We start from the raw sequence: 25033 nt of genomic DNA on the forward strand, positions 1-25033 counted from the left end.
GTGATTAAATTCAAGAAAGGGAACTGTTTTAAAAGAGAAATGGACTTCACACCACGGGGAAAGATACCATGTTTTTAATTGAAACAAGAAGTAAAGGTGACTTATAATTAGTAAAGAAAGTTATAAGCATGGTCAAGTGATTAAGTAGATAAGACTAAATTCTGGAATATATACCACATAAAAATTAACACTAAACCTTTTATCCAAAGTAGATAGCTTACTAGAGACTCCAGGGTCCACAAATGACAAGAGTATATAAGAACTGTTTATAGAGTACTTTGCAAGGAAAATATTGACTTTCTTTTTTTTTTTAATCTGTTTTTTATAAAACATGAGCTTAAGTAGGCTCACAAATCAGGTACCTTCTTTACCAGAGGAAGTGTTGGTCTGTCTCAAACAACAGTAGATCAGACTATCAAACAAATCCACAAAATTAACATAGTGAGTCATCAGGAAGAGATGGTACTCTTCCAACAGTTCTAAAGAAGTTAAAGAATGCAGTAGTTTAATTATTAACAGTAGTGTGTAACATCTTACTTATAATCACCATGCAGCAAAGCAATGGAAAATTAAAACACTAAACTGAATTAATTGTAAGGGCTACAGGAGGAATTCCTGCAGCTACAGGGCAGAAAAAAAATATATTCATGTCAGGCAAACTGGTAGAAATTATTGTAAGGTGAAATAAATCGACAGACATTAGGATCCATGTAATAAAAATAAAAAAGTACTAAATGGCTTTTAAAAAGAAATTGTGTCTCATAACTTTATTGAAGGTCTTTTGAAGGCATAAACAAACACATCAGCAAGAGAGAACCAATCCTAATTGTTGATCTAGTCAACATGGATTTTCAAATGACATTCAACAAGGTCACCAAAATGTTTCAAAAAACCTAAACTGCATGGAAGAAGAAAGTTCATCATGAGTTAAAAGAGATGAAACGTACAGTAAGACTATGTTTAAGTTGAAAGAATGATCAGGGACCTCTCTGAACCCATGGTAGAGTTCATACAGTGTGATATATTCATAAATGCTTTGAAAAGCAAGGTAAAACAAGAGGTAAAAAAGTCTGATAGCAATGATCATAAGGTCATCAAGATGCTGTTTACTGAAGAAAAAAAAATTAGAAAAAATCAATTAATCAGTGTGTAGAGTTGTGTAGAGATGAACTTTGAAGGCTATCGGCAATGGACTTAGCTGTGATTGGTAGTTCTATAAAACACCAGTTCATCATTGGGCTAAATGGAACCAAGTCCTCACAGGTTTTATCTGATTTCTATCAATCTCTGCTGATGTCATTGATCTTTTTATAAGTTAGATCATGGTTAAATATAAAATAAAGATGTCAAACTAGCTGAATAAATCAGAAGAACATTCTGAACTAATATTAAACAGTCAGTCTGTACATCAAATGTGGTGTATCTAATTATACATGAGTTCTAACAAATCTCAACAACTGACTTTGTACTGTAATGTGGCTTTCACATTATTTCTTCTATTTCATACTGTTCTGGGAATGCAAAATGTCAACGTATTTGACATTCCAGGGATGAGGCATCCAGTAACCCTGGATGCCCCATCCCTGGAAGAGTTCAAAGCCAGATTGGATGTGACTTTGAGCAGCCTGATCTAGTGAGTGGCAATCCTGCCTGTGGTAAGAGGGTTGGAACAACATGATCTTTAAGGTTCCTTCCAGCCCAAACCATTCTATGATTCTGCCATTCATTATTTCAGTCCATAAATCAAATTATAATACACAAAACACTAGCAGAAATTAAAGCTGAAATAGGGAAACAAAAAGGAAAAATTATCACATTTTTATAACTCTTCAATTTATAGCTTGTGTCAGATTTCTGAAAGATCTCCACACACAGACATATACCACAGATATCTGCCTGACAGAAAGTCAAGATGTTATGTCAATATTTACACTTCCCTAATTTTCTACAGCTGCTTATGAGTTTTCATACTATAAACTAAGCTCAGGACTGCCAAGACCGAACACATGAGCTTCAAGTTAGAAAAAATCATAGCAGCAGCCAAGAAATGCAGTAATTCAAACCTGACATGAATCATACCATCTAAATAAAAACCCACCAAACCTAAAAGATGTAGGAGAGCAGTACCAATCAATATATTTTATTAAGTGGAAGACAGAATAATATTTAAATAGCAATGAATATTGTTATTATAAATTTATGTTATTATATAGTGACGAATCCTTATTCTAAGAATACTATGTTACTTTTATTTTACCAGAGGAAGCCATGTATTTTAATTTACTAGTTATCCCCTGAGATTTACCACAAGTTCTTGTCTTACATTTGATTGGATTTACCCATACCCCTGCATTTTCCAGTGCATAAGCACGTCAAAACATAGCATACTGACAATTAGCTAATTTACATTTTCTTCCCTGCAATTTCAGATTATTTTCCCTTCTAGGGGATCTTGAGAACAGCTGACTACATTTGTATAATGTCACTTTCTAAAATAATGTAATAAAGTATCTCCTTTATCTCTTTCAAAGGGCTTACACTGGATATACAGAGTGAAAAAGAATGTATTCCTCTATTCCCCCCAACAGCTCTAGAGCAATCTTTCATGTCAATTTTCTTTTAAAATTTATCACTATACCCAGTTAAGAGGGTTTCAATCTGATCTCTCAGGGAAATCATTTCCCATTTATAAGAGCCCAGCTATCACCCAAATTTACTGCCAAATACATAGCCCAGAAAATGCGGTTAGTGTCACAAATTTATTTAGACTCCATTAAGAGAAGACAGAATATTTACATAAAAATAAGGGTCTGCTTCAAGTCTTAATTGGTAAATCAAACTGTGCATACTATACACATAAGCCAGAACTGATTGTAAGAACATGAAAATGTTTTGTTACCAAATTATCAGGGAAAATTTGGTTAAAAAAAATTGCTTCAATGCAAGTGTTTACAAAATGACTAAAGGGAACCGTAAAGAGAACATTAACTTCATTAAAATTATAACTAAAAAGAGACTGAAGTGTAGCACCAATATCTTAAAGAGAAATGTCAAAGTTATTTTGCCATAGAATAAACGATTTATCAATAAAAAATAAATACATACTACCTTTCCATATCTTTCTTTCATAAAGCCTTCTAGTTATTTTAAAGCTTTAAAAGGTACTTACGAATTAGAAACCTGAATAGCCCAATACTTAATTTCAAACAGAAGGACATATCCCATGACTTAAATAAGGTCCTTATTAACTTACTATTCCAAACATGCTTTCAGTAACAAATTCAGTGATGCAGTAGAGATCTCCTCCTTTTGTATGCTCTTTCTGTTTGCTTGCTCTTCAGAATTATGGTCCCAGAATAGCAGTACAATTTTTCTCAGTAATGTACAGTTTCAAGTTACTTTAGATTAAATTGAAAATGAACTAAGCAAGTCTCCTTCTGGCTCAAATACCTACTGACCTAAATTCAATCAAAAAAGCATACCTTATGTAAGTTGAAAAGAAAAAAAATTACTCATTAAATAATACTCACACCTCACTATAGCTAACATATACAGCTCTATATTTAATGGCATGTTCATCACCTACAATTGTGTGATGTATGAAACATGAAATTCACTCTACTTAAGAGCTATCACAATGACTTATCACTAAATTTGAAACACTCAAAAAGCATGTTACACTGTACATACAACTTAGATTGAACCTTCCCAACCTCATTAGTTTCACTTAAAAGTAAATTTAAGTAAGTAAAGTTAGTATTTATAAGATTCCACTCATAAAAATTATCTTCTTAGGAGAGCATGCTACCGTACTTAGAGCCTGTTGTGCTCTAAGAAAACTAAAACAACTTTCCAATCCATATAATGATGATGTGATGGTACAATCTCTGACAAAGGATTAGAACCTAACGAAATAATCCTTTTACAATATTAAAATAAAACTAAGTATCAAAGGACAAAAGTAACAGGTAACAAGCCTCTGTAACATTTGATAAAAATAAGCAAACATTACAAATATTATTCATGGTGTATGCAATGCATCCTTTATGAAGACTTAAGAGAATATTTGAAGCAGAATTCTATATGTTACACAAGGTGTTGCTGGTGTCTCATATGAAACAAATACTTGCTTTTCTCTCTCGGACCCGCCTCCTGTAATATATCCTAGAATAGGATTTGTCTTCCCTGGCCACATTACTCTGGCAGTCAGCAACCATTTTACAAGGACATAATACCACCAAATCTTTTTGCATCTGTCTCTCTTCAAATTTATAAGGTCCTATCTTATACAAAGAAATTCTTCATCCTTTTAACCTTGTGTTATCACATTTTATCCCATTCTACCACTCCAGTATCCCAAATAAAAAATTATTGTACATTTTTCTGACCCCCACTAGAACACTCTTCTACTTTGTGACCTAAATTTCAATATAATCTATTATATTTTTGTGACATTGTCACTACTGAAAACACTCAAAATGAATAACACAAGTAATCCACCGCACTAATAGGGTGTCTCTTAGCACAAGTCCCTGTCACTTCATCCCTTTAGCTACTTCCTTTTCCAATGAATGATTTCACTTTTCACCTACCTTTTCTCTCACTCAATACTCAAAACTTTCTACGTGCCAAGAAATGCTGAAAGGGAGTTTACATACAGTTTCTCCCAAACTACGTTTCATTAGGAAATTTACCTCATTGAAACAGTAAGCAAACCCAGATTAATACAGATAAAAAATCTTTGACAACAGATCTGTGTTGCATTTATCTAATTTTCCATTTTTATCTACCTCTACTTTGTTAATTCTCATTTCTTCAAAATTTGTCTTCATGCTTTGCAGACTACTGTGATCAAGCCAGGACTGGTAATTATTTCTAATTCTAGCATTCATATACATAAATCCCAAGAGACTTTATCCTACTTAGTTCAAAACATTTTTAGGCTATTGACTGGAAACAATTCGGAAAGTATTTAATTCATCTATAACTTTTTAATTACCTTTATTAACATATAAATTGTATCTATTATTTTCTTCAACTGGAGAAGAGAAACCCATTCACAGAGCATGTATTAATGTTTTGTGTTCTAAAAATACCCAAAATGAAGTTCCTTTAGTTTCCTATTCAAACTCACTGTTGCAGGTATGTTTTTTCTACCCATAAAAACTATCCATTTCCTCTTTTTTTCTGGAACAAGGACAAAAAATTTGTAATATTACATATGTATAATTGGTGTATAAAATTACTTCTTTTTTTCTTCTTAACTTCTATTCACATGTACAGGACATAAGTAAATATAATCATGAAACTTGCTTAGGATTTACTCCTACATCCACAACTTCCTCTTTACTACTGTTTCTTTCTGTAAAGCCTAATTTGATATCTGTATGGATTGCTCTGAGCAATTTGAGTGATTTTCTCTTCATATGCTCCCTTATAATTTTACATAAATAAATATGGCCTGCTCATCTGACACAATCTGCAGGTTATTATCAAATTAAAATTTTGTTAATGGAATTCACCACCCTTTTCAATTTCATTGCAAGTGGAAATTTATTCAATATTGAAGTTTTCAAAGACTACAATTTTGGATCTTCATCACAGAAAACTCCCTGGCAGGAAGAGATGGTACGGAGGGACTTCCTTAACTATGTGAAAGCTACAGGCCCACTAATTTAATTCGGTTAGAAAACAAATCATAACCAACAAGAACAACCTTTGGAGAAAGATGCAGTGTGATTTATCCTTCCTGAAATTTGGCTGGAGAGGTTCTGTCACTGAGTGTGGAAGCTTGATGACTTTTCCAACTTACAGAGATTATGAAGGAATTACTACAAGTTGAGCAATTAAAAAGCTAGAGTATAAAAGCAAGATTATCAGCTTGAGAAGAGTCATCTTAAGATTCATTTAGAAGCATTAGCAGAATACATATTATAATACAGAAAAAACATTCAAAGTAGAAGAATGTAGGGGAAGATTCTGGTATTACTTTGGAGTAATTGCCAAATTTCTTCTTCATTTAGGAAGTCAATATTTACTGATGCAACTAAAATAAAGTCAACAGGATGAACATATGTAGAATATAAGCGGAGAGTTTATTAACAGCTTCAGAGTTGCTGTATTTGTAACCCAAGTAGCAGTAATAAATTCCCTCAATGACTGACGACCAGTGAAGACATGACAGAAATCACCAAACCAAGGTTGCTACTGCTTTTTTCAAGTTTTTAAGGTGTGTAGCAGATGAACTGAAGAAAGAATAGTAACTGTAATTTCCCTTACAAGTCTAAGTTCAATCAGAACCATGTAGGAAAGTAATTAAGGAATGTACACACTTATTTTCTATAGGTCTCCTCCTCTCTCAGTGATCCCTAACTACCACAAATAGCTGAGTGTTTATCCAGAATAATAATCTTAGTCCCATTAATGAACAAGGTCTTAACTCTTTCATCTCAAAAGAATTTCTAATATTATTTTGTATTTTATTATATTCCTTTACATTATCTTGTGGATGTTCAAATTGGTAAATATTACCCGGGTCTTCATCCAACTGCATCTAGTTACATGTATTTTTCACTTTGGTACTGAATCTCCTCATGCTTCTCTCATTTACACTCAACAGACACCAATAAATATATACTCCTGGCTTTACATCATATCTTTATAACCTTAGCTCTTTGCACACTTCTGTAGGCTCCCTACAAGGTTCTAGCTGACGATGCCACAGACAAAATCATTTTGGGATATTTAAGGTTCTTCACTAAATTACTCATTATCTGGCTTCTTTAAGAATTTAATAACATTGACAACGACATATTCTTAAATATTTCTCCTGTCCTGCACTGACCACAGGTACTAAATTCTTTGTATTTAGTACATCACATGGTCATACTGGTGCAAGTCCAGTAAACAGAGTTAGTGAAGTCTCCATCCCTGGAGGTTGGGCAAAGACCTGAGCAACCCACTCAAATTGATCCTACTTGATCAGTGGCATTGGACTAGAAGATCTCCAGAGATACTTTCCAAAGTCAGTTATAAAGAGATTCCATGAAATAAAGGCACTTTTATAGATTTTGATGTGAAAAAAAATATTCTAATATGCACAGCATGCAAATGGTACAACATACTTTATCTTTCACATAAATAGTAGTAATTTTTTAAAATCATAACCATGTAACATATGAAGAACAGCTTACCCTCTCCACGACAGCAGGAAATAAACACAACTGCATCATGGAGATTGGAGGTTAACATGCAATTCCACTATTCCAGCAGTCAGTGAAATTAGTAACTGAAGGAAAAAAAGAAAGCTCTTTTAATTTCACATTCAAACAAAAGTATTTCACATTCTAAAAAAAAATCTTCCTTTTGATTTACTCTTGTATCATAACAGCGAGAAAGAATCTAATGTTTAATTTTAAAGTATCATATTTTCTGCTTGTTATTTAATTAATCATGGATTACCCACAAAGATAAATCACTAAATCAGAATATTTTTAACTACCATCTTGCATTGTATCTAGTTTAGATACAATGTGATCTAGCAATCAAAGAATTAAATCAAAGAATATTTTAGGGTCTGTACTGAATTAATGAGTGACTTGTACAAGTCAGTCTCACCAGGCCCCAATTTCCCTAGTTAATATTTGCCAACTTCAAACCTATGTTTGAAGTCGAGTCATTAATATTTACAGATACTATCAAATTTGCAGCTGAAAGATGTTATACATTTTGAATGCAAGATATAAATCTGCATAATCAATTAAAGCAATTCAGTCATTTAGCAGTTTTGTCAAATAATTGTTTCCCCATCTCCAAGCATTACTCCCTGTTCAAAATACCAATCTAACTTTCACATTGAAAAAAATAAAAAAAAAATCCAGGACAGAATGTTTATTTTTAACCTTAATTTTTATAAAATGAATACAAGTGTATTCATGTATATTCTTTCATATATGTTATCATTTATAAAAAATATAAATACGTTAAGGAAACCTTGTAAAGAAAATTAATTTTCTTGCAATTAAAATATTAAAAGTCACTAGAATAATCACCTAATGTAACTGGAGAAATTACAAATCAGGAGACTTGGAGAAAACAAAATACAGATAAATTGAATAGTTCTTTAAAAGTATCCCATAGGAGAAGAATACAACTCCCAAAGTTTCAAGAAAGTTCCTGCTATCTTGCAAAAAAACATAAGCTCTCTTCATCACCCAAAACCACAAATTATCTCTCAAAACAAAATTCTTCTTTATTCATTTTAGCATTTATTAAAGACAACACACATATTGCTCCAAGGCCTGCCTTTTGTAAAGTGTAGTAAGACCTTCAGAATCATAGAATGTTAAGTGGTTGGAATGGACCTTACAGATCATCTAGTCCCAACTCCCCTGCCAAGTGTAGGAACACCTCCCACTGCACCAGGTTGCTCAAGGCCTTATCCGACCTGTCTTTGAACACTGCCAGTGTTGGGGCATCCAAAACCCCCCTGAGCAATCTGTTCCAGTGTCTAACCTCACTCACAGCAAAAAATTTCTTCCTATCCATTACTCCTTGCCCTATCACTACAGTTCCTGGTGAAGAGTCCCTCTCTGGCTTCCCGGTAGGCCCTCTTCAGGTACTGGAAGACTGCGATACGGTTTCCACACAACCTTCTCTTCTCCAGGATGGACAGCCCCAACTTTCTCAGCCTGTCCTCATAGGGGAGGTGCTCCAATCCTCTTATCAACTTTGTGGTCCTCCTCTGGACTTGCTCCAACAGTTCATGTCCTTCTTATGTTGGGGACACCACAACTGTACACAGTACTCCAAGTGGAGTATCACAAGGGCAGAGTAGAGGGGGAGAATCACTTCCCTCGACCTGCTGGCCACACTCCTTTTGATGTGGTCCAGGGTTTGGTTGGCTGTCTGGGCTGTGAGTACACACTGCCACCTCATGATGAGTTTTTCATCAAATGTGCCCTCCACTCTTTCTGAGAGACAGCATTAGGGGGGCAGAAGGCATTCTGCTTGCTTGTTCCCAATCAATCTAGTGCTTCTCTAAGATGATCACATCAGGTACGGCCTCCTAGAGAAAGAGAGGCAACTCGCACTCCTTGGAGATACCATGACTATGCTCAGATCCAGAATTCAAGAAACTGTGCAGTATGACAGTCAAGAAAATTCCATTACAGGAGCTTGCAACCCAATAAAGAAATTGCAGCAAGGAGCAGGGAACAGGTTGTTTGACCTTTGACATGATAGGAAAATCTTCCAGCAGATCAGAGGGCACTGCACAGTTCACAGCTTAAAGTCACTGAAGTAACTGCAACCAAGTAGAAACAACAGCAGACTCACAATGACAGTGTAGGCAGGGAAAAATTTGGTAAAATAAAAAAATTTCCTTTTCTTCTTTCTTTCTTATTCACTGAGTTTGCAATACTTAAAATGTTAATTATCCTAACTGTTATTCTAATAAAACTTGGCATTTTTTCAAATAAAAAACATTTGGTTTCCTTTGAGGAGATAATGATAAGGAGAAAGCCTACGCTGAATCACATCAAAATTATTGCCAACTGAGGGTCCCGTGCCCCTGTAGTTACTAAATTTATTTCTACTGAAAAAAACCAAAACCAACAACAACAAAACAAACAAACAAACAAACAAAACCAACAAAACCACAATAAAGTTAAGTATCATTATTAATCCTACTTCAACTATATAGCTCCTGCTCAGAGATAAAAAACAATCAAATCCACCAATTTAGGTAATTTTAGTTTCACAGACCAAACATTCTCAAAATTATGCTATATGAACACCTAGAGGTTCAGTTATCACAACAGAAGCGGTTCAGAGAAGTCTGTACCCACAGCACTTGGGGTTTTTTAAGCTAAAGATATACACAGAACACTGACCTCAAAAGATTTTAACAGGAGTTAAGAACTAATTGGAAGTAATAACTTTTCTAAACTAGATAAAATATTACATCGACAATTACAACAAATACAGTTTGAAAATACTAAGCACTCCTTTGTTTTAGATACAGTAATAAATACAAGTGCTCACGATTTTTGTAACATGTTACATTTGAAAGCTTGAAAAAAGATACAGTAATTTCTAATTTTTTTTACAATTGATGCAATTTTGAACAAAAGACAGAATTGTACCCTGAAAGAAAAAGAGCAGCTTATCTGTCAAATACATGCAAGATTGTCTGTCAAACAGATAGAAAGTAATTGGTGATTTTTCTTTTAGAAAGATAAAAGAGTCAATTGCAAAAACAATACACTCTTCCAAGGAAATTATACATATATATATATATGTGGACTCATTTTAATAAGCACTGGATAAAGCAGTCTTCAGCTTTACAGCCTGTTTTAACTACAAAGATAATACATTAATCAGAAACACAGCAAAGTGAAAAGTTATCTTTTGCCTTATCCAAATGAATTAAATGTCTTTGTAAGATAAAAATTGTCTTGGAAAATGAATAGGACGATTACATTATAGTAAAAGTGGTTTTTTTCCTCTTTACTTACTGTATTGACTTCATACAACTCTAATCTAATACAGCCACAGTCAATGATGAATAATAAAATTTCAAACATCAAGCATGATCTTCCTTCAGAGTAATAAGTTAATAAACTACTGATAGGCCTTGCAGAAACCTCATTCCAAAAGAAAATACAGAGTAAGAATCTTTGGAAGCAATGAAATAAAAGAACAGGCTATGGAAGTTACAAGGACATAATCTGTGTTAAAAAAGAAAGAATTTGTGACATCAAATTGCTTCTTACACTTGCAAACAAAAACATAACACAATCCGGGGATTAGAAATTCAACCTGGATAAATTCTGCTCATGAGAAAGGGGAAAGTAGTTCCTAAACACACAAGTGTAAAACAGATAAAGGCATCAGCCACTGAAACAGATGCTTTCACTAAGTAACAGATTCTCAGTTACTCATTCTCTTTTAACTGAAGCACCAAAAATGCTTTCAAAAGCCTATAGTAGTTCAATCAAGAGGCTGAAAAGAATTGGGTTTTCTGCCCTGCATTAGTCATATGAGAGCCGATGAAAAGGTGCATCCCTTTTTTAGCAGAACTTAGAGCTTAGTATGTTCAATAGAGCACCAAACTTAACACCCCTGATTCCGTGAAATACTTCCGGAGATCAGTAAACCTCTACCATGAACAAGGCCAATCTTTTTAGCCTATCCAGCTGCATGTCAAAATTTTGACAATAATCACATAGTTCACAGCACATATCCTGAAAATATAAAGTGTTCAGAAGCTTCCCTGAACAAGACTCGATAGAACATCCTGCTGAATGTCACTGCTGCTTCAGTAGCTGGGGATTTCTATTAACCACGAGCTCCTGTGTCAGCATGTCCCCACTACTGGTCACATGATGTAATTCTAAAATGTGAGCTGCATTTACACCACATGTAAGCTACAGATTTGCCAACACTTCTCTAGAAAAACAAACCCCAAGGCCTCCTAGCATGATCTTGTCAAAATGTATGCAAACACACTTAGTCATTAATCTTTCAGACTACTTTTCTGCCACAACAGCCAGACTTTTGATTTTTTTCTCCAAAAGCCACAAAAAGCCCAATTAAAAAAAAAAAAAAAAAAAAAGCTATTGCTTTCCAAATTCCTCTTGAATTAAGCTGAACTTCTCATCAGAAGCTAAAAGAAGAACATTGTTGCTTTTCTACCATTTAGAATATAGAGCAGTAAGGTAAGGTCTTTCATCCTGCATGTGATGTGGTTCCACAATTAAGAAATTCACAAAGTAATGAGATGCTCCTTTACACCCAAGATGTTACTTTGTTCCACAATTTTGCATTAGAACCCAAATTTATCAATATCAGACATACAATGTTTGCTTTCTGTTTCAGTGCTCTTCTGAGACCAAAGTACAGCTGCCTCTTCCGCTTGGGGAAAATGAAGCTTATCGTCAGCACAATAATCTAGATGCCTTGAGAAAGGAACAGAGTGGGACAAAAAGCAACGGACAACCTTAAGCTAATATTTGATGTTTCCATTCTCATTGGCATTGCAGCTCTCCACTAAATCTTTTTCACTAGCTTCCCCATGTCATTCCTTAATGGCTGTAAACATCAGAAGCAAGATCAGAGGTAATATCTTTCTTCTTTTGGCTGGCATCAAAGCAACATGCAAAAATCTAATAACCAAGAAACTTAACATCAGTTTGTTCACAACTCAGCTGGATGTTTATAAATCAAGATGAAAAACAGGCAGATGATAGAGCTGCTGAGTTTGTAATAGTTATGCAAAAATGTATGACACTTGGCAGCCATAAGAAAACTGAAGTGCTATTTGCAACTAGGAGGTTTTGCAAAATCAAAGCATAGTCAAGACTATATGGTATTCAGATGCTGAAAAAAAGAGTCACAGAACCGAGCTAAAAGCCTTTCTTCTTACACATGGCAGGCTTGGAGACTGGGTGATTTGACAACCCAGTAACAAAAATGTCAGAATACGGTTTTGAGTGGGCCACATCAGGGAAAGAATGTCAAATGTGATCATTATCTAAATAATCAGACTTGCTTTGTATCACCATTTTCTAGTTTAAACTGACTGTGTTTTATGCAATGCTTCTTTAGAACAAGACAAATTTTACCAAGGATTAGAAATACTAATATTGCCATATGATGAAGTACTTGCCTTAACTTTAATTCCACCGTGCCACAATATATGGATCTTAACCTGTAAAAATTCCCCTTGGGAATCCAGTTTTCTTCTTCATAGATAGAAAAGTTTTACTTTGGGACACGGAACTTATACATGCTACAAAGCAGAAAAAAACCCAAACACATCTAATAAGTTAATTCAAGTATGGGAAGCAGTTTATTTGCATTAGCATATAGGTTCATGTTGTCTAATTTACACTGGTTTACAGCTTTCATAGAGCTCCATGCCACCAAAACTTGATTGCTTTCTGCAAGTGATTCTCACCGTGACCATGGCCCACAAGTACCACTGATCTAAGATATATTCATTTATTTAAAAGTGAAGGAACTGAAAAACTCAAAGTATTTTGTACAATAATAAGGCTATGAATAAAACAGGAGTGTGTAAGTTGCAAGTCAAAACCTCACATAATGCTGTCAAAGCCTTTTCCTCTCAAAGTTGGTGTGACACATCATTAAGGGGAAATGACAGATGAGTTTAAAACTTACTGAGTTTAAAACATCTTTGAAGGTATTAGCTTCTTGTTTAACTCCTTTTATGTCAAGTATTAAGTTTACACTATTGCATTTGGAAGTAGGTAGCAAGAGTTGAATTCTGCAGATGCACAACATCTGAATTCTCTGCTGGAGAATTTAGGGACAACCTTTGCAAAACTAAGTCTTACCATATCAACGCTAATATAGATTAAATATATAGTAGAGCAAATAAATTTTACTTAAGACTCTCACACTCTTCTTTTTCTGAAGAGCAGCAGCAAACTGCAGAAAAACAGAAGTCGCAATGTGTGCCCAATCATGTGAAATCAGAGAAAGATGAGGGGCTATCACATAACGCAGACATTTTTACAGAAGAAATGTTATAAAAGATATTCAGACGGTAAACTAAAACATGAAACATAACTTTTTACCTGTAGTTTATAAAATGATCAGTATCAAAGCTTAGAGGAAACAAACCTGTTACAGGACACATTTTGTCTGTAACTGCTCATAACAAATTGACTAAAAAATCCCAATAATAATTTTAGTAAACGCAGTGATTACTATGCTCTTCTATGAAATAATAAGGCATTCCTAGCACAAACATACTTAAAGGCTCCAAAAAGCAGCCTATTCAGAAAACAAGATCAAAGAAATTTTGTAATTGTCTGTGATTTTTATATCCTAATGAAATCTGAGCATACCAACACTTGGTGTTCATGTTTTAATTTACAAATATACACCATTTCATGTGTACATGTACTATTTAAAGCACAAGCAGACTGCACTTTTCAAAACAGTGTAATAAACAAAAGGGCTCACAGGGTGTCACGTGCTGCTGCTAGTATAATTCAGTCCTTCTGTATTCAAAGGACTTACTGTTCCTGCTTTGCACCCCTAACTTAGATCCTGATCCTGCAACTGGCATTCCCACTAGCACCCATACATATCCAAAGTATCATCTGCAACCATACAGGAGAATTCTCAGAAACAAAACAGAACCCCATACTATCTATGGGATTTCACATATTTTAATTTTTAAAAAACTGGTCTGAATTATTTTTAATCTTTTCAAAATTACATTCAGTCATCAATTTGGAGAACTATTCATGTTTCCTTTTTTTTTATTTACATGCATTTGTGTAAGTGATGTCAAATAAAAAACTAGTTACTAAATACAATTATTCAAGGGAAAAAAACCACAGAGTACCAACACTGCATTCTCAGTGCAATAGTGCCTGACCTATTTTCTAATCACATTATATGGAGTAGAAGATTTAGACTGCCAAAACACCAGAGGCTTCATTTAAAATATAAATAATCATAAAGAATTACATTTCAAGTCTGTCAGAGATTAAAAAAAAGCACATTAATGTACTAAAACTTGTTTTCAAAGGTCAGGGAACACTACCTGCCTTAAATTCTAAAAATTCTTAATGTCTGCTATTCAAATATCCCAGAAGTGTAGTGCATGGAAAAACACAGACAAATTAGAAACATAGAAAATTAGACAAATAACACTGATAAAGTGGTAATTGATTTTCTCCCCATGCTCTATCCATCACCACACAATACTATCAACATAACAAGCACTGGAATTCTTTCTTTATAAAAAATTTCTTATGCTCAATTGAACTTTTCAGATATACCAGTTCTTCAACAGCTTTTGCCTGCTGCATATACATATGCTTTTATAGAGACTGAATCAAACAGCCACCAAAACTCTGACTGTATTTTACAATCGGTACACAATTGTAAATTGTAAATCTGTGAAATACAACTTGTATTTTATAATCTTCTTTTTCTCAACCTGCACAACTTGCAAACATTGACTTATAACGACATCACAATATCTAATCATATCACTACAGTATCTCAGATGCAATTCTAACTCTCTCTCTTCTGCTCATAGTTAATTCAAACTTGATATAAATCTAAATAATCCTGGACCACATACATCTGCTGTTTTCAGAATTTTCATAAAGGCACCAACTTGAAATGAAATGTAATACTAATATGAACACATTTGTAGACTGGATCAAGCAATAATAATAATATCGCCTGACTGAAAATCCTACGATAATTGGTTCCTCTGAAAAATAGTTTTATGTTCTGTTAAGCCACCTTTTCAGGTATTGATTAATTCCACATAAATGACTTCAAGACTGTTAGTAGCTGCCACTACATTTATTTGGAGTAAAGTCTTAGCCTTCTTTATGCACTTAAACAGCTTGTACGACAGAAGGAATGTTCACACTGAATTCCTTTCAGAAAACGTGTAAAAATTTTGCGATAACATTTCTTCTTTATAAATTCAGAATAAAATACAGAAGCGTTAAATTCCTTCATTAAATTATAACACGGAGGTTAAATGAGAATGCTGTACTTTTTTACTTTTACCTAAAGCACCACTACTAATTACCTCTGTAATTGCTATCTTACCTGTCACTACCACAGTGTTTATTCAATACAAGTGAATGTTAAGGCTTTTGCTATGGTCAGTGTAATGCTTTAGCAGTTTAAAATATTTATAGGTCTGCTGGCAAGATATTCTACTTCACATTGTGGTCATCAGTCTTCAGAAGCATAGTGATCAGTTTTCACACATTAGGAGGTCAAAACTCACATAAGCTTTCTTAAATAAAAGAAACTAGAAAAAAAAAAAAAGCTACCAGAATACAACAGGCAGATGAATTTTGCTATCTATTTACTAAATACATTTCAAATAGATATTAAAGATAGCAATATAAGCGAAAGACAGTGAAGAGAAAAGGAAACATGCAATATCACAACATCCTACTACTGTAGTAAATCAGGGTGGTTTTATTAGCTAATGATTTTCAGAAACTTATTTTCAAATACCAGATATTTAGCAAAATATTTTTGTTTTCTTTCAGAAAAAAATGGAGGGATGGGCATGTAATTTATGATTACAAACTGTTACTTGTTATTTCACAGAAATATATATAATGTTACAAAAAGGTTCCTTAATTACATATAACAAGAACCAGTACTTCCTACTTTTATACAGTATCAGTCTAAGTATTTATTAATACATTTCATAAGATTCCTCTAGGAATAACTTTCCATGAAATAATTGATGGAAGGGAAATTACATACACTGAGTTTATCTCACTGTGATTTACACAAGTGGTTCCAGAGAAAAATAAATTATTTCAGATCCAAACTTGAGACTGGGAATCTTTATGCATTTCAGTCACACACAAGTAGTTGAACTTCTTAAAAACATGCATGCAGTGGAATACATATTTTATGTATATCAATATACCCTTGCATTTTATAGCAATCATGATAGATGGAAGTCTAAGATAGCATTGGGTGATCAAAAATTCAACACTGGTTGTTTTTTTTTAAATAATTGATCTATTAATGCTTTCCAAACTGCAAAAGAGATTCCTGATGCTAGCAAAAATAATGGTGTATTGACAACCATATCTACAAGAAAACAGAATGTTTTCATTTGTCTCACATTATTAAATAATAATAAGCTTTTAAAGAAACTTGGTTATGCATAAGTATAAAAACATTTATGTCTTGTCAAAAGCCAGGCAGGTTTTAAAAATATTATTAGAATATTTGTATTGCAACACACAAAAAGAAATTATTTGCGATAAACAGCAACAACTGTCAGACAATACTGTTCTTTCCTATTCTTTTTCTTTAGCAATGCATATTAAGATCATAGCCAAGAAAATGGCAACACTTAAGGCCACTGTTTTGAATGATAACTTTAACACAGTGAGTTTATTAAACACCATCTACAAACTCACCCAAAGTCTTAGTTTTCCTTGAACTAGAAATGAACCTAAAGCTGTACTTTGACACTTGTTAAACCTAAACCACAACAAAATGAACCAAACTGAAAAATGTGCTGGTTGCTCTTTAGGTGTACATACAACAGTACCTGTCAAATACAGAACAAGACAAGGGTGGGAGTGGGGTGAAGATGGCAAGTGTTGCGCAAAAACTTCATTATTACCAATTTCAGCTTTATGTTCATAGAACATAAAATAATTTTTTTAATCTTTTCACATAGTATTCCAAAAATGCTGCCACATATTGTACTGAGTAACACAATGCTACGTGCACAGCTTCATTTAGTACCATTCAGATTTTTTTATTATTCATTACCCAACCACAGGACGACCTCTTCCCAAATGTGTACTCATTTCTAACTTCCTTCACTCCCTATCTATGTTAGAGAAATGCACAAAAAATGTTCAATTAAAATGTAAACATTATGCCAAGACTATTTAGAACCAAATATAATGTTAAAGTTTCCTATACAGATTCTACTCAGAAACTAACTCAAGAGACCCTTTTTTCCAGATAATTTATTCTTACGATGAAATACACATGACCCAGCATAGCAGGATAAGATGAAACCTTGCATTACACTGTTTTTATTATGAAAATTAACCATATATTCTGTTTTTTCTATTCCCTTATGGGGTTACAAATTCACAAAAAGACTGTTTCTCTTTTCCCAGAAGAATTTTGTTTTTCTAAAAGTGATTGTTGAAAAGCCTTGCCAAAACCAGGCAACTTAATTATAGTTTATTGATCAGCTCACCTCTACATTGGCTCTTCTTCAATGTACCATACTTAAATACATATCAAATAACTTTTTTTCACAGTTGCTCCAGATTTATTTGGCACAGGAGTTAAGCTTACATACCTTTTACTTCAAAGACCAGCTTCAAAATTCTTTTAAAATAAGGTTCTATTAAATATGACAGCTTCTGGTTTTCTGGTACAGAGCCTAATATAAGCAATAGTTACACAAGAAAGTCAGTTCTATGTATACAAATGAATAGGATTTGGTCCTAGTACCAAAGTATAGTCAATTAAGATGCAGGTATAACCTATGAAAGAATTCTGTTTTCAGGGAGGAGTGGGGGTCAACATTTCACAGTGCTGTTGAGAAAGGTTTCCCACACAGAATACAAACTTTTGGAACAGTTTGACATAAGGGGTTTTTTTGTTGTTTGGCATTTGGTTTGGTTTGAATTTGAGGTTTTTCTGTTAGCTTGATTGTTAGATGGTTTGGGACATTTTAATGTTTTAAGTGTTAAGCTTACTCTTCTCTCCTGCCCAATTCCCTCAGATTTTCTTTGCTTGATGAAAAAAAAGGTGTATTATAGACCAAACTTAATGTTAGGATATAAATAAAATGTATGAAACAAAATAAATCATTACAATCATACACCATCAAAACATTCTTTACATATAGTTCTGACGATTTTAGAAATGAGGATCATTAATTTAAAACACTGAAGAGATTTATCAAGAAGACAATGGGGGAAGGGAAATCAACTTATTCTGACAATGAATAAAGAAAAACATTGGGCTCCTCTAAACATTTTTTAATCAGCTCTACCAAAATGATCCCAAAATAATTGTTGCATTTGATATTAAAAAATAAAATTTTAGTGATTATATGGTTCTTAAAGTGTTATAAAACAACTTGTCTTCCCTGTTTGCTTAGAAAAAGATATTTTTATCTTTTGTTCCTTAATCTTGTCTAATTAAATGACATGTGGAGAAAGATGAAAATACTCCCACACAGCAGAAAAACTTAGAACCCTCTCCACAATTTGACTGCATGAACTGGTCCAGAGGAATAGAGGAAAACAAATGGTAAAATTGTTCTTGCCTTGAAGAACACTGAACAGACACACTGAGAAATCCAGCAGCTGAACAAAGATAATCAATTCACAAACACAACAATCTTACTAGATGAAAGCAACATTTGATTAGTCATCACAACAGGTCAGGAATTAGAAACATAAAAATACTTGCAGCATTAAGTTGAGTACCAGAATAAATCACATTTCAGAAAAAATAATGTAGCTGTGAACAAAAAAGAAAACCGGAAAAAACATTTGTTCATACTATGACTGCTATAAAGAAAATAAACCAAAATTAAAAAAAGAATCCTTTTCTGTGTACGTATGGATACATAACATGCTCCTAACATCTCTAAAGAAATGGCACAGATTAAGATACTTGGAATACAAGATACTAACAGAAGTACCTGGCAATGACTTAGGGAGTGTCCATGTGGAAAGGGCACATGCATGTATGGACGTACTAAATTGCATCAAAGTCCTGATTATTTTCTGCATCAAGCTACAGGTTATTCCTTCTGATGCTTCTTTACAGTCTGTTTTGAGTCTCATTATATACAGACCTGGAGAAAATCCATAGATTTTAGGAAATCACACAAAACCTATTCATTATATTTGATGTGCTCTTGGAAAACATCTCATCCCCTCTGCCATGAACTCCATCTCTAGATGATATGTTTACAACAGTGACAGTTACTAAATTATGAAAAAGCTGATGCAAAGGAATAAATGAAAAGCAGGCAATAAGCAATCCTTTGACATAAGGCAAAATGGGAAAAACCCCAAGTACTGCCAAATTTGAGGGATTTGCAGAGTTCAAGACTGAAAGATCAGTGTTCCAAAAAGGCATGTGTAAGAAAAAAACACAGAATGACAGGTGGAGAGCTTCTTCTATTAAGATACTCTCTGAAGCCATTAGAATTCAGGAACTATATTCCACTAATTTTTTGAGCAGAGATGGAGTTTTCCTTTTTCTTGACCTTGCTTCATGCTATGATCCCTGCTCTAGTGAGGCATCAAAATATTAATCCACTTAAATATATGTTGCTGTAAAATGCTCCCAAACTCAGAGATTATTTTACAATGGTCACATCCTAAGAACACTCTCTGGAATAGTCCTGTTGTACTCAACAGCCAAAACTAAATATAAGCTGGTAGCTGAAAAATCTAGGTTTGGTGGAAGAGTTCTCAGTGATTTTGTAGCATGTTCAGAGTACATGTACACGCCATTACTTTTGACCTAAAGTCAAAACATTTTCAGAAATATACCATTTCAAATATATTATGAAGCATTGATGTAAAATGAATGTTCAATTTTCAGTTTTTGCAAAATAATTTCCAAAGTATCAGCATTAACTTTTCCCATCCAACAGAGTTTAGTTATTCAGATTCATCATACAAATCATTTTATATCAGAATACATTTTAAGAATATATTAGTTAACAGCAACAATTATTAACTGAAAAACAGAGATTCCAGCTACATGTAAACTAGTTTTCTGGAATATACCAGGAAAAACAGGATATAACATTATAAAACAGTAAGAAAACATGGAGATCAGCAGATTGAAAACAATTAGATGAATTGTTTTAATGGAACTAGTGGGACAAAATTAGTGTAAGCATCTTTAATCTCAATGTGAATTTAACATAGAAATGGTTTAGTAACAGAAAAATACAAAGATCATTAAATATGTTTAGCAAAATAACTTAAGAACCTATTTTAATAGTACTGCTACACTGGAAAATTTTTTTTTCCGGAAAGGATTAATTATCATACTACTGCTAACAGTGGCACATCACTTGTTTTTGTAAACATTCTGGCCCCTGTTCACAAAATCCTGTAACCACAGAAAGGTGTACAATACAGTTGACTTTCCAGAGCCTTTTTTATCACTAAGATACGATTTATACGAACTGTTTTACAATGCTCTGTGAGATGTTAATCACAGCATTCTGGAAATTATGAAAGCTCAAGAGTCCACTTCTCACAACTTCATTAGTGGTTTTTTAGTGTCCTTTTTATAAAATACCTGTGGCTTATCACACCAGTTTTCATTCTGCCACCCTCCAGAAGAAACATTAATTCTTCTCAGATGAGTGTTATGTACATACAACAATAGCATACATAATTTTTCCATATTTGTTTGACTTCGGCAACTACCAAACCACACCAAAATGAAGACAAGACAATCAAGAAGAAAGGATGCATGGCACAGATGATGCACAAAAACCACAAACTGCTGCAAGTATTCACTGACCACCTGCACAGTGCTGAGTGGTGCTTTTGGGTCTGTGAAAAAAAGCAACAAGTTATAAGTTCATTCACTCTTCCAGTTATAGGACAATCAGTAATCTTTCAGATTATGTTCATGCCAAACACGACTGCACATTACACTGACAACAAAATCAAAGTAATTTGACAATGGCTCAAAATGAAAAGATTGCCCTCCAGAAATTTGCAATCCCAGACTACTATCAGTCACCAGATCATCTGCTTCAAGGAAAACATAAAGTAAATAGCTATTATCACATAGTAAGAGCCACTGAAAACACGACCTTCTGCCCAGCACTGCAACTGTAACATGAAGGAAAAAATATTTTAAGACAATGGAATTTCTAAACTGTGATGAATCAAGACAAGAGAGACCTATGGCAGTTCTACCTTCCTAAGCCAATCTTAAGCACAGAGGTGAAAGAAGTACTTTTCTACAGTTAAAAAAATAATACCGTGAATACTAATATGGCTAGGAAGGAAGGTGCAAAAAGCGGTCTTTTAAAAACAGAACTTTGTGAAAACATTAGCATATTTCCTGGACAGGGACATATGCAGTGGCAGAATTGCAATGCCAACATTCATTCAGAAGGATTCTACCATTAGACCTACAGGTGAAATTCTACCTACTGTCTAGAGAGTAGAAAGGAGTAATACAACTTCTGCATAAGAAGATGCAACATGATGCTTGAATATGCATTTGGCTGGCTGAAAAGCAGATAGTAATGCCTTGAGACAAGAATGGATTTCACAGACTCAGTGTTACTGTGCACATTGTATTTTACATGGTATTTGTGACAAAAACGTTACCAGTAATACACTGACTTTGGTAAGGGTATATTAATATCCTGTTGGCAGAGGGGACTATGGTACCAAGAACTGAACTGGGATTCCTCTATAATAGTCTGTAACATGCTTGTTCCCTGAGCCAGAAAACAAGGTCTCAGTTCCATCTGCAAGACCAATGGCAATCCTTCCTTTCTTTCCATCTTATTTGAATGTTCTACTACATTGTCTTGTTGCCCTGACTCTAATATGTCATGACTACCATCTTTGCTTGCCAAGTAGCCTTTTTATCAACAGAGAAGCTCAGAAAATTATTATCTATGCTATGTCTTCCCTTCTTCTAATCAAAATGAGATTTTCAGGTGTCTGATATCTCAACCAAAGGCTACTGATGGAAAGCATGGATTTATTTTGTTCATGTTAAACAAGGAGGAGTGTGGGGGAGAACACAAATACATTTTTCCTAGGAGAAGTCAAATTAGATCAGTTTGTTTCAGGAGTGGTTTGTCACCACCTTCCAGAGAACTGTAAACCATTCATCATAGCTTTCTTACAGATACTAAAAGGCTGTTGGTTGAACTGTTGAGTAGTTGAAGATACAAATGTAGACACAGTGCATTAAAATAGCCAAAATTTTAGAGGCAGTGGCAATTATGGCTGTTGTATGATACTGAAGTCAATCGTGGCAAGATCACATCTGGAATACTGTGTTCAGTTTTGGGCCCACTACAACACAGACACTGAAGTGCTGGAGTGTGTCCACAGAAGGGCAACAAAGCTGGTGAACTGTCCAGGGAACAAACCCTATGAGGAAAGGCAGAAAGAGCCGGGGTTGTTTAGCCTGGAGAAAAGGAGGTTCAGGGGAGACCTTATCAGGCTCTACCACTTCCTGAAAGGAGCAAGGTGGAGGTCAGCCTCTTCTCCTAAGTAACAGTTGAAAGAACAAGAGGAAACAGCTTCACGTTGTGTGTGGGGAGGCTCAGATTGGATATTAGGAAAAATTTCTTCAGTGAAAGGGTTGTCATGCATTGGAATATGTTCAAGTAAGTGGCTGAGTCTCTATCCCTAAAGGTATTTGAAAGACATGTTAGGGACAGGTTTAGTGGCAGACCTGGTAGTGTTAAGTAAACAGCTGGGCTCTACAATCTTAAGGGTCTTTTCCAACCTAAATAATTCTATGATTTGACAGCATGGAAAAGGCATCTGCTCAAAACTTTACCAAAACAACACATAAAGAAAAAAAAAAAGAATTTAAGAAATGCCTTATTGTACCATTCATATTTCCAGTTTACCACCCAAATCTGGCTTAAAAATCAGTTAGTTTGGTCAGTTAACTACTACCTTACTTTCAAAGAGTATTTCAGATCTCCAACATATTTTATTTTTATGGCCTTGGTTGTGACATGGTTTTGATTGCAATTAATTGCTTTTATAGTACATAACCAGAATTTCTACCTGGTTGCCAGAACACAATAGCTTATCCAATTTCATGGAATTGTTATCGCCTACTAGGTATTTAAGATGTTTTGAGAGCTAGTTCTTTCCTTTCTTTTCCTTACCACATACTCAGAGCTACAATGAGAAAATTGCCAGGGAGGGAAGAAGAATATTCTTGTGGCAGCTTAACATAAAAATAATAAATACAAGCTACGCCTCTGAACTCACTTAACCCATTCATCAATCCTCATACAGGTATCCAAAGGATTCTTGCTTTCCCTAAGAGTCTGTATCTGTTGGTACACCACCTTTTCATGAATTAATTTTCATGGATGTAACTATCATACCCTCTTTTGAGTCTTGAAAGAAATCCACTCTCATGTAATAATGATCCTAATGTATTCCACATAGGGATGGCATGAAACTGCATCAGAAAGTCAAAACCATGGACAGCAGCATCCACGTTTCAACTAATATATTTTTCTCTTCTGGTAAAAGTCACCTATCACCCAACTTTGCATTCTTTTCCTGGTTCTCTTCTTGTATAACTATTATATACACAGAGGTATTTCTGGTAGGTGGAGGTGCACTTTCTTCTGCCCAATGGAAGGACAAGAGGCAATAGACACAATGTGGACCACAGCAAATTCCAGCTCAATAACAAAAAAAAAAATAAAATTGAATTATGATAATTGTCAAACACTGGAGTAGGTCTCAGATGATATAGAATCTCCATTCCTGGAAGATACACAAAAGGAGAGTTGAGCAAGGTGCTCTGACCCAAGCTGTTACTGAGGGGTTGAACTAAATGGAAATCCTCTCCAGTAAGATCCTACAATTCACACATGCTGAAAATAAACCTGTGTTGTTTATGTTACACAGACTGCAGCATGAAAAAAGTTTTCCAAAACACACTGGTTAATTTTAAAGACAGTAGCTTGATTCCTATCATAGCAACCATTAGGCAACTGAAATTCTGAGGAACATCAGTGAAAGATAATTTCACAAGACAAGGAATATGGCATCTACAGAGTGAACCAACATTAGAAAGAGACTTTTATTCATTTACAAAATAATTTTGCTTAAATCCTAGATTTAGCTTTATCAGCAAAAGTGCATTTTGAAATAAGACATGCAAAGCTAACATAAGTGCTATTCCTACAAGCAAAATGTTGAATTATGAGCTTCACCACAAATCTACGTTCTTCCTATTTCAATAAACTAGGTCTGAATTATAGCCAAATCACAAGGAGTTTTTTAATAAAACAATCATGTAAGTTCAGCCACTTACAAGCCTACATTTATGTAGTATGAATGAAGGTTAACTGCAGTAGTTACAATGCTTTCTGAAATTTTTATGGAATTGATCACTGAAATCCAAAGATCATTGAAACATTTTCCTATTTTTTTGCATCAGAATCACACATATTCTTCCAGGTAATGCACATCTTTTACTAAAACCATCCATGAGATTCAATCACATTAAATGAGAGAATTAGAGAGAATGAATAATTCCCAAATAAATTGCTCAACTAGTTAGTTACCAAACAAGTCTGAAAACAAGTCTGTTTTCAGCTCTCACCAATTCCCTTTCATATGGATTAAAGCACAAATCTTCATTACTTCTCAAGTAACACTTCAATAGAACAAGGTTCTTAAATCTCTAAAATGAGATACACTCTCACAGACTCAGAATTCTTATAGCTTTTCTA

The 25033-nt window shown here is 34.2% G+C and overlaps 1 protein-coding gene across 5 annotated transcripts in view; it reads right to left on the minus strand.

The window, feature by feature from the left end:
• FUT8 (fucosyltransferase 8) overlaps positions 1 to 25033 on the minus strand; it is a 111775-nt gene that overhangs the window by 57517 nt on the left and 29225 nt on the right. For 2 of the 5 annotated variants that reach the window (XM_032691250.1, XM_032691251.1), the window contains one exon: positions 7194 to 7288. The gene's annotated coding sequence lies outside the window, so the exon portion shown is untranslated. Of the gene's footprint in view, positions 1 to 362; positions 480 to 7193; positions 7289 to 10145; positions 10164 to 13412; positions 13419 to 24390; positions 24402 to 25033 lie in introns of those variants that run through there. The other 3 variants (XM_032691254.1, XM_032691252.1, XM_032691255.1) reach the window with 3 other exon arrangements.

Source organism: Chiroxiphia lanceolata, chromosome 6 (genome assembly GCF_009829145.1).
Source record: "Chiroxiphia lanceolata isolate bChiLan1 chromosome 6, bChiLan1.pri, whole genome shotgun sequence".
Lineage (NCBI taxonomy): Eukaryota > Metazoa > Chordata > Aves > Passeriformes > Pipridae > Chiroxiphia > Chiroxiphia lanceolata.